The sequence below is a fragment of the Carassius carassius genome, chromosome 46, assembly GCF_963082965.1.
Source record: "Carassius carassius chromosome 46, fCarCar2.1, whole genome shotgun sequence".
Classification (NCBI taxonomy): Eukaryota; Metazoa; Chordata; class Actinopteri; order Cypriniformes; family Cyprinidae; genus Carassius; species Carassius carassius.
Genome location: NC_081800.1, coordinates 21,954,793 through 21,965,380, shown reverse-complemented (window position 1 = coordinate 21,965,380; position 10,588 = coordinate 21,954,793). Strand labels below are relative to the sequence as shown.

General features: G+C 35.2%; 1 protein-coding gene across 1 annotated transcript in view; it reads left to right on the top strand.

Moving 5' to 3' along the window:
* Nucleotides 1–342: 342 nt before the first annotated feature.
* The window catches only part of LOC132129177 (transmembrane protein 18-like), a 386,729-nt gene continuing 376,483 nt past the window's right edge, over nucleotides 343–10,588 (top strand). Inside the window, exon 1 of the mRNA XM_059540667.1 lies at nucleotides 343–347. The gene's annotated coding sequence lies outside the window, so the exon portion shown is untranslated. The remainder of the gene's footprint in view (nucleotides 348–10,588) is intronic.

Here is a 10,588-nt window from a genome sequence, read left to right as displayed (position 1 = left end):
CTCGATCTGTCTGATCTTTTATTTTCTATTTCAAATTAGGCCTACTTTTATGTGGCTTTCTTCAAATTACTTTTCATTTTATTTCTACTTCCCTAAATTTAAATTTTAATTGCAGGTCTGCATCCTTTTTGTTACCTCACTTCAAATGAAATTCAAATTTGTGAATGAAATTTTCAATTCGTTTCCGAATGGTTAATTTCTCAGTTCTTTGCTTTTGAATGTGTTCATTGTCAATTGTATTTCTGAGAATAGTTTTGTTAAGTCAGATCACCGTTGATGTCGCCACATAGCACTGAGGTTGCCATAACAACAGTCTTATATCAGGTCTGCATTTCTGTTTAGCTCTAGTTTATTGTCTCGGTAAGAAATAACACATCGAGACGGGGTCTAGACATGTTAGACTCATAGTGCTAATAATCTGCGGTTTAGCTGAAATCCCTCCGATTATCTTTCCCTTTTTCTTCCTCTCTTGCTTTCTCCCTCGCATCTCCTTGCTTCCCAAATCTCTTTCTTTTGATGGATGGCTTGCTCTTGTACTTCCAATCTGCTATCTCGCCTGATGCGGTTAGGATCTCTGACGCTGCTGCAGGCAGAGGGTGGGAGGGAGGGCTAGCCGAACAGGATGAGGACGGGGTGATGTGGAGGACACGACATCTGGAAAACAAGCAAATGAAAAAGAATGCTCGTGCACCGCGCTACAGCAGACAGACAGCACGTGCCGCACAAACAAACAATCTCAGCATGGCTAGCATCAGCTACTGCGTTACACGCACCAGGCAGCTCAGTGCAAGCCTTTTGTGTTTTAAAAAATGTATTTTGCTTTGAGTATAAAACAGAATGCATTGAATTTGAGTATAGATCACACTCAGCCTGTCAGTGTTCAAGGTGAAGTGCAAGTCAGTGACCAGCAGAGGGAGCTGTTTGCCTCAGTCAGGTTTTCAAGGGGTGTCCTGTACCTGAATGCTAATGAGCACTGTAATGAGAATTGAATAACCTGCAGATACACGTTTATAATTCAAATTAATAGATGCAATAAATGATGCTAATCAGACAAGGGTTTCATTAATGCACTGAATGTGGTGATCTGTGAACGTGTTGTCACATTTTTATAAAATTATCATAGTTATATTTTACCCGAGACATCGCGCATTTATGCTTCATTGTAGTTTCTTGACATGCCAGAAAACCACTGATGAAAATATTATAATGGACCTTAGCTCAACATATTTAATTTGAGGTAAAACTGAGGCTGTAGGCTGTTTAATGGGGTTTTCCAGTGGACAAAAAAACTATAAAACACAAGTTATGAAAATTAGACGTGACCTAGGACATTGACCATTTACACTTTTGTTTGGAACAAAACAGTAAAGAATAGCAGGGTAAACTGAGGTAAAGCAGTGTTTCCTTTTGTTCAAACAGCAAAAGGAAAATTAAGCTTGCACAACTTTCCAAAATAGGAAATCTAAGAGGTGCCAAATTTATTGTGAGAAGCTGTATTTGAAAGGTGACTTACACAGTATAAAAAAAGGCAAATGGATAGCCCTTTTTAATGATAAATCCAATTTCATTAAGTGATCTAGCAACCTCATTAACATAATTAAATATATTCAAGTAAATATTAGCAGTGACAGTTTCAGTTTTTTCTTAGTTTAATATATAACCCTTGTAAAAAATCATATGCTTTAATCTTTAGATTTTACAGAATTTGCTGAAAAATCATTAATCTTGAGGATGTTGCTAATACCATTACCATTATTGCTGTTAACTACATTGCAGCAGTGTTAACAAGTTTTACTGATTTTGTTTATTTTTATTTATTTTGTAATAATGTTTTATTACCAATGCCAGGACAACACAACAATACAAAAAATATACCATATATTTAATACCCAGATTAATAATACATAATTTATTTACCTTGCTAAATTGAAGATAAAATGCTTTAACAAAGTGTTAATTTAACAGACTATTTTTGTATATTCTGTTTGTGTCAAATTAAATATGTTGTGACTATATGGTCCATAAAAACATTTCAGAATTAAAATGTAAATTAATAATTAGCAAGAAATCATAAACAACAGAAACGATAATGTTTAAGAACAGTGATATTATTTTAATTACTGCATCTCTTTAAAGGCATAATTTATCTATTCTGGTTTTGCCATTTTAGTGGTTCGGACTTTTATATCACTTTTTTTTTCACCCAACACCTTAAAATGTATTATTACCTTTCGTCGCAATTCACTCAGTCAGAAGAGCAAAAGTGATTAACACAATAAAATCCGAGATATTTCTGATTAAGGTTATAAGTTTGTCTCGTATGTTTGAGCATTTATTAGTAACTTGATCTCTCAGTGCCAATGTTCTCAGATGTTTCTTTGATTTTCCAGGTGAGAAGAACATGTAATGCTATATGTAGGACACTGACCTAAACTGCTTGACCTCTGGAAAGGGCTGTCAAAGGTCAACTCACTTGACATCTCTGCCCACATCTTACTGATGAACACAGCAGTTCAACAACGCACATCTGTGCATTTGAGACAAACAATATCAAGTGCGGGCATAAAATGACACATGGAAGTAATCTGTTCATCTCTGCTCTGGACAAGAGGCATTTTTAATTTCACTGGAGGATAAAAAGCCAGCGGCAGAGCTCCATCCATTTTGCACGGTGCCTTAATTTCACACAGCCCACAGAAAAATTGGCAGTCGATTTGTTTTTTGAAGATCCCTCCACTGATAGTAATTAAATTTGCTCTTCTCTCTCGTTTTTTTTCTCTTTTCTCCATATCTCCTCTCTTCCCCATCTGTATGCCTCTACTCCCTCTTCTCATTCTCATTCGCCATCATCCCTCACTGTCATGCGTCTGCTCCAAGCCATTGACCTCTGCTCTCAGCCCTGGTTCAGCAGCGGGTCACCCGAGGGAGGGGGCTCGTGTTATTGGGGGGTGCCAGCTTCCTTACCTCTCCGTGGATACAGCTGCTGCTGCCATGACAACTGGATTGCAGACTGTGTAAGGACCCGTGTGCAAATACTTGCAGAGACTTCCAGAGAAAGACGCTCTAATGGTGTGTTACAGGACCTCGTTGTGCTTTAAAGCAGGTTTAACCGAATAAGTGAAAATGATGAGGGAAAACCTCAAACTTGGACTTTTATGTTCAATTAGCTGCTCAATACAGTCTGTTCCAACTGGGTTTAGAGTTGGGAGCTTTCCTTTACAGTTAAGGGATAGGAACAGAGTTTAGCTGGTAATTGTTTGATAGGAAACATAAGGTGTTGATGACAAACATGTCTAAGTAACCTTAACTATGTCGTGTGGTTCTTTTTGAATTTAGGGATGCAGTGATATTTAAATTTCGGCCTATATACCAGCTGATTTTTATTTTTATGTTGTAGTAATGATAACCAATACATTGCCAATGTTAAAATACTAAGATTACTAACTAAAATACTGAAGCAAAAACGAATAAATAAAAGAATATTATAATTATTAGAATATATTTTTTAATATTATCAATGTAGTATTGTTTTAATGCCATTTTATTATTTTAATATATTTATATATTTGTATTAATTTTATTTTAATAGTTTTATTCTATTTTTAAAAATCTATTTTTTTTATTCAATATTAAAAAACCTTCAACATAAAATCTTAAATAATAAAATGTACAGTTATTTAAGAAATAATTTTTGCATTATTATAAATATTGTTATTTTGATGCTATTTAAATATGGTATTTTAATGTTTATATATTTTGTTATTTTCATAAAAATATGAAAATAAAGAAAATGTGAAATTAGAAATCTGCATTACTGAAGATCTTAAAAATAAAAATATTAAAACACAAATAATACTAGTAATAAAACACTTAACAAATAGATATTTGCTAAAGATTATATTTAACTGTCAGTATTTGTGTTTTTATAGTGTGTTTTAGATCTAAAATGAATTTAAAAATACTGTTAATAATATAATAATGCAATTTACTTATAAAGTACTTTTCTCAAACCCCAGTGAGCTTGCACAATTTAATATCTAATATTGGTTAATAATGCATATCCAATATAGGCGGATAAAAAAAACTAAAATAAATCTGATACAATTTCAATATGTTGTGCATCCTTATTTTAATTATCACATGGCTAACATGTTGTTTTTCTTTTCCTGTTTTCATATTGGGGAGGGTTTTTTCCGCCCTTGTCTTGCACATTGTGGCTAGTGATCTCTTTCAGGCTACTTTGGAATGCCATGAGAGGTGAGAAGTGCTGCAGAAGTAGAATTGACTTGGTTCAGGCATCATGCTCGTCTCTTGTTGCCAAAGTTTATAATCCAGTTCAGTGCAGCATGTGTATAACGGACAGCTAGTGAATGCATTTGAGGCTATTTACGCCTGCATCCAGCTCTACTTGAAAATGTCCAGTACACACCAAAGGAATGTTTAATAAATCAAAAACTGATTAGTGACATGATGTTGGTATCTTAGTGTAGATGATAAAGAGTCACTTGCAAATTGTGAGGTCAAATGAAGGAGAGAAAGTGGGCAAGAAGGAGAATGAGAATGGAAGAAATAGCCATAAGCGGAGTTCGCGATCTCTCCAGGTGTTGCAGAACTGAACGGACTTGCTTCACTAAGAGCCTCGGGCCACGAGGTTCAGGCCAGGTGGAGCTACCACAAAAGAGACCATTAATTATGACTTCACCCCTCCTTCTTTTCCTCTCTTTCTTTCTCTCTTGCCAAACAAATATGATGGATGGGGTTATCAGTGCCTCACAGAAGCATGAACGGCTGTCAGGTGTGCTTTGATGTCCGACAGCTTGAATCTCTTGCCTTGTGCTATGATGATGTGCTTGAAATCCAGATGAATTGACATACTGTAGTTCACACTCCATACAACATGGCGGGCCATTAAACACACTCCACATAAGATTTAATACACTTGTCTTTGCTTTGAAAGCGAATGAGTTCTACTTTACACTTTTAAAAGTGATTCCCTGCAGAGCAATGGCAAAAGCTATAGCCCTTATAACAAAAAATAACTTTATCTATTTCACTTCACTTCGTGATGCAGCTCAAAAGCGTTTGTTATGTGCACCACCTGTCTTAACTATTTTTAGAAGTTTATTGCTCCCTTGGAGGTCCTGGGGATTGTGCGTTGTGCTTTGGACAGTAACTTGTGAAAGGATTTATTTTTCATGCTTGTACCACTGGCATCCAGTAGGTGGCGCTCCTTACATAAATCAGACTTTCTGTGTACTATTGAATGGAGGAGTAGTTTTCTCACTTGCTCTTTGGCTTATAGTGGTCGTCAAGTCAACGTTTGAGTATGAATATGTATTTTCAGGGTTGTGCAACATTCAGAATTGGATTGAGAATTCCTTGAATTTGAATTGGCACTGATTTGAGATGGCAAACAGGATGCAGATTTTCATTTTGAATATAAATGTCAGGAAGTAATTAATTTAACACATTTTTAACTAGGAAAGCAAAGCTGGACAAAATGTAACAGCTAAACAAATATTGAAAATATCCTTGTTTGAAAATATTAAAAAGAATGAAAAAGGTAAAGAGAGTAAAGATTTATAGGCTAAGAGTGGATGAGCACTCAAATTTCCAGAATTTGTACTCAAGCTGTGCTGAGTTTCTTTGAATAGAAATTCAGAAAATGTTTCTTTCTGTCACGCCATATCAAATTCTAATTCATATAATAATGCTATTATAGCCATTTTTCAGAATTCTTAGAAAAAAAGAATTGCAAGAATTCAGAAAAATGGCCATAATTGCGAGATATTTTTTGTTACTGCAACAGAATAAAAATTAAAAAGATTTTTTATCTCATAATTCTGACTTTTTAAAAATCAGAATTGCAAGTTTATATCTCAAAATTCCTATTTTCAAAATTCTTATATTTAAGGACAAAAAGGCTGAATTGCAAGATAAAACGTTTATTAAAGTTATTTTTAATCCTGTGCACGTCCCTGTTTATTATGTGATTTAATTAATTTAGATGATTAGAATTGCATGTGAAAATGATTTTTGTATATTATAAAAAGTGCATAAAATATATTTTACCTTAATCTTATTAAATCACAATTGAGAAGTCAACCGATTCCAGCAAAGCTAACACATGCGGTTCCACAGCAGCACTGCAATTTATTAAATGGCTATATAACACCTCTTATACAATATAGATTGTGGTGCTAAATTTTTTATGTTGATTTGACAAAGTCGTCCCCGCATCCAGTAAGTTGGACTGAGGCTGTGCTGTTAATGAGAGCCCTCCTGCTCAACTCCCTGTGTCCCTGGAAGTCAGGTCGTGAATGAATCATTTACATTGTTTTAATCAGGCGAGTGTAAGACTGGCATGCATAAATGAGCACTGGAACCTATTTGCACTTTGTTTGTGGGGGAGAGGGGCTGCTGCTTCCGTCTGAAGTGGCAGGGAAATGAGGGCCAGTGCTCTGGAGCACTAAATGACCAGCCACCGTTTGGAGTCACCCTTCAAAGAGGCAGCGACTCAAGCCGCCTCGATTTTCTTCTCTGCTCCTGATTAGCTCTCCAAACAAATGGATCGCACAGATGCGGAGGTATCACTGACAGAATCAGGACAGGCTTTTTTTTAGCCCAGCTGGATAGACAGTTGGCACGAGGAAGGAGCGACAGGCCAAAAGGTGTGCGTGCAAAAGGCTGGGGAATCATTAGCCAGATACAAATGTTAGTCTGGACAGGGTCACGGATCAAAGAGGGAGAAATGCCCCACTGTACAGGCAGTGAAATGACAGCGCTCCTTTTCACTGCCAGAGATTTCCAGTAAATGGAGTTTTTGCATAGCATTACAGCAACTGCCTTTACCCTCCACTTAAACTGAACAGAGGCCTTACAGAGCTCTCTCGCAGTACTCCAGCTCACTGCATAATTGCATACTTAGACTCCATTCTTACCTTCAAAGAAACACTGTACACAGTTAAAAAAATATTTTTTTTATTTTAATGGTAAAATACTGTAAATGATACATTACAACTTAATTATAGATAATTATCTGTACTATTAGCCATCCACCAATTATTTAAGAACAGCCAATGTTAACAGTACCGAATAACACTGAATGATTGTGAACTTAACAGGAATTTTTTTCAGAAATTAATGTTAGTGACAGGTAAGAACATCCAATAAGTTAAGAAGTCTTAACAATATCAGTTAATGTGAGTTAAGACTGTTCATTTGAGTAATGTGTTTTCTGTTTATGACTGAGATCTCTGGAAGCGTTTCCACCACAGGATTAATTATTATTATTTTTATTTTTTTTAAAGGTAATTGTTACTTTTTATCTTACAATTCTGACTTATTCGTGCAATTCTGAGTATATAACTCATAATTTGGACTTTTTTCATAGCAGTTCTAAGAACAAAAGGCAAAATTCTGACTTCTGAGGAGAAAATTCTCAGAATTGTGAAATGTAAAAATCCTGATTAAATTTTTTATTTTTTTATTCTGTGGCAGTCACAAGCTTCCATAGAGACCATTTCCTTTGAAACATGGACAACATGTTGAAATAGACAGATTAAAAGGTCTTGTTTGCATTTCCTTCAAAACTGCATAATTAAAGTGTATAAGTATAAAAAAAACATAAAAAGCAGAACTGTTAAACTTTTGGTATATCTGTATCAGCAGATATTATTCTAAATAATCAGTATTGGCACAGAAAGCTTGTATGGGTGCATCCATAATAAGAACCTGTTCATTGGTTAACAGTAAACTTCCTTACTATATATGGGGAATGATAAATCTAATGGGACATTTCATGTATTTAAAACAATTCGTGTGACACTTCGTTCCTGTTTTTGTTTTTTATCAGCACAGTTATTTACATCTTTCATTGTTAAATATTCATTGCATTACTGTATTGTCAAAGATGGTGGTTTGTACTTGTGTGTATGACACAATCAACATTAAATAAACTTATATTTACCTCAGATTGTGAAAAATCTACTTATGATAAGATTCATGTGGCTTTCTCATTATCAGGTGGTTGTCGGTATATTATAAAGGTACGAAACAGATTTGAACGTTATCAGTTACTACGTGTTTTTTTAGTTTTTTTTACTGTCAATTTAGGTTCTATCCATATAACCTATAATGTTGCTACCGTATTTTTATGGTTAAGCTGCCGCTTTTCGCTGTAATTTTTTTTCTATATAGTATACAGCATGCAGTAAGCTCACATACAAGTCCACCTTTCACCTTAGATGAAGGATCATGGGTTGTTAGATCAGCAAAACAAATAAGTCAATAGTGGAGGCTAGGGAGTCCTCCCAGGAGTGGCATCCATCTCAGCGGTGACTGGCAGCTCTGTCAATGAGCAGGAAAGCAGGAATGTGTTGGCATTTGGAGGGCAGGAGGAGAGGTGCTGGGAGAGCTGATAAGAAGGAGAGCAGAGGGGGAGGCCTATTCTAATCAACACTTTGCTCTATTAATAACGCATGATATAGAGGAACAGCAGAACTCCCACAGTGAGCTTGGCAGTCACTTGCTTTATAGAGTGGCTTGCAGTGTCGATGTCGTTATCTGCTGTTGTTTTGTCCTCTTTGATTAGAAAGGGAGCTGCTTAAGTCTTACAATTCACCTTCTGAGTATAAGCTATATAACCTTAAAGTAAAACAACAACAGTAGTGATTGCCATGCAATACTCACCATCAGGTTGTTTTTAGTGTGTTGCTGTTAGCGGTGATGTGCCTGACTGCCTGCCATTAAAGAGTAATAAATGTAATTTTTAAAAATACACTGTCATTCAAGGAATTAGGGTCAGTATGATTTTCATGAAATAAATTAATACTTTCTTGTAGCATATGTAATATCATAAAAGTTACATTTATTTATTTAGCACTATATACAATGCAGATTTCAAAACACCTTCATAGCAATAATTTTTCAAAGTTCTTCAGTTCAGTAAAAACCGAGTGAATATTGCACAATTTATTAGTTATGAAGCCAGCTCAGTTCGACTAACAGTAAAGACATTTATAATGTTACAATAGATTTCATTTTTTAAATAGCCAAATGCTGTGCTTTTCAGTTTTGTATTCATCAAAGCATCCGGAAAATGTGCCATGGTTTCCACAGAAATGTTTTCAACAATGATAATAAAAAGAAATGTTTCTTGAGCACCAAATGTTCATTGAGGCTGCTGAAAATTCAGCTTTGCCATCACAGGAATAAATAATCTTTTAAATTACATTAAAATACAAGTAAACAGCTATTTTAAAATTCAATAATATTGCACAATTTTACAGATATTACTGTATTTTTGATCAAATAAATTTAGCCTTGGTGAGCATAGGAATCTTCTTCCAGATAAATCTTATCAGCCCTAAACTTTTGAACGGTAATGTGTGTGTGTGTGTGTGTTTACCAGTATATTCAATGTTTGCTAGAATTAATATTATATTAATAATATTATATAAAACAATGTTTTATTTAAAAAAAGAGTATTTACGTTATTTATTTATTTTTTATTTATTTTATTTTGTTAAATAGATGGAAATTATCCAGCTATAATGTATTTCCACAAACTTATTATACTGATACGTGTATAGAGGCATACAGTGCAAAATATGTAATGGATATAGAATATTTTTCAACATTCTTACAGTTGCTACAAAACTGTCACGTCATTATTTCTATAACCTTGTCTATCATCTTGGTGAAAAACTAACAGAATGTGCAAGAACAATTGAAAATATAGTCAATTCAAAACATTTAAGTTTGCAAAGAATAAAATGGATGAACAAGATCAGTAAATGTAAGATTTTAGACCAATTGGTGAAGTGAGCTCTGTTTGTTCCAAATCCCTGAAATGCATTCTTGATCCAAACTTCTGTTCCACATCTTTTGGGTGGCGTAGCCTATTGGTTGTAGAACTGGTAACTGAAAGGATGTAGGTTCCAACCCAGCTGGAGATGACCCTTGAGCAAGACACTTAACCTGTGTTTCTCCAGGGGGATTGTCCCTGTAATAAGTGTACTGAGAGTTGCTTGGGATAAAGGCATTAACTAAATAATGAATTGGCAAAGTCTTGTTCAGAGGTGTTTTTTTTTTGGCTCATTAACTGTTTTTCACAATTCTGTTCCATAATCCTTCCTTCAATCCTGTTTCACAGTGCTGTTCATGAGTCTCCGTCTTGTTCTGCAGTTCTGGGATGTAGTCCTGCATCATGTTCCTGGCAGTCTTTGAGTCCCCAGAGTGATGGTGTGAACCAGTGAGTAATCTACCCGCTATATGCCTGAGTTTCCATTGATTTGGTCTCAACTTCCAGCTCCCCCAATTACCTCCATTCTAGTGGCCATGACATCAGGGGAGTGATAGTAGATCCTGGTATTTACTCTCTGGTCTGTTTGTTTGCTCAACTAATTGTTCCTGCTGCTTCCTTTCATTAGCAGAAGCTGAGCTATTGGGTTGTCTAGAACACAAAGTGCTTATTTTGTTTGGTGTGCAGGGACTGGATAGAAAGAAAGAGACTGTCTTCTTTTATACTGCATGCTTTGGCAATGGAAAATCTTAACCTACACATGTAATAGAGAGAATATGCAAC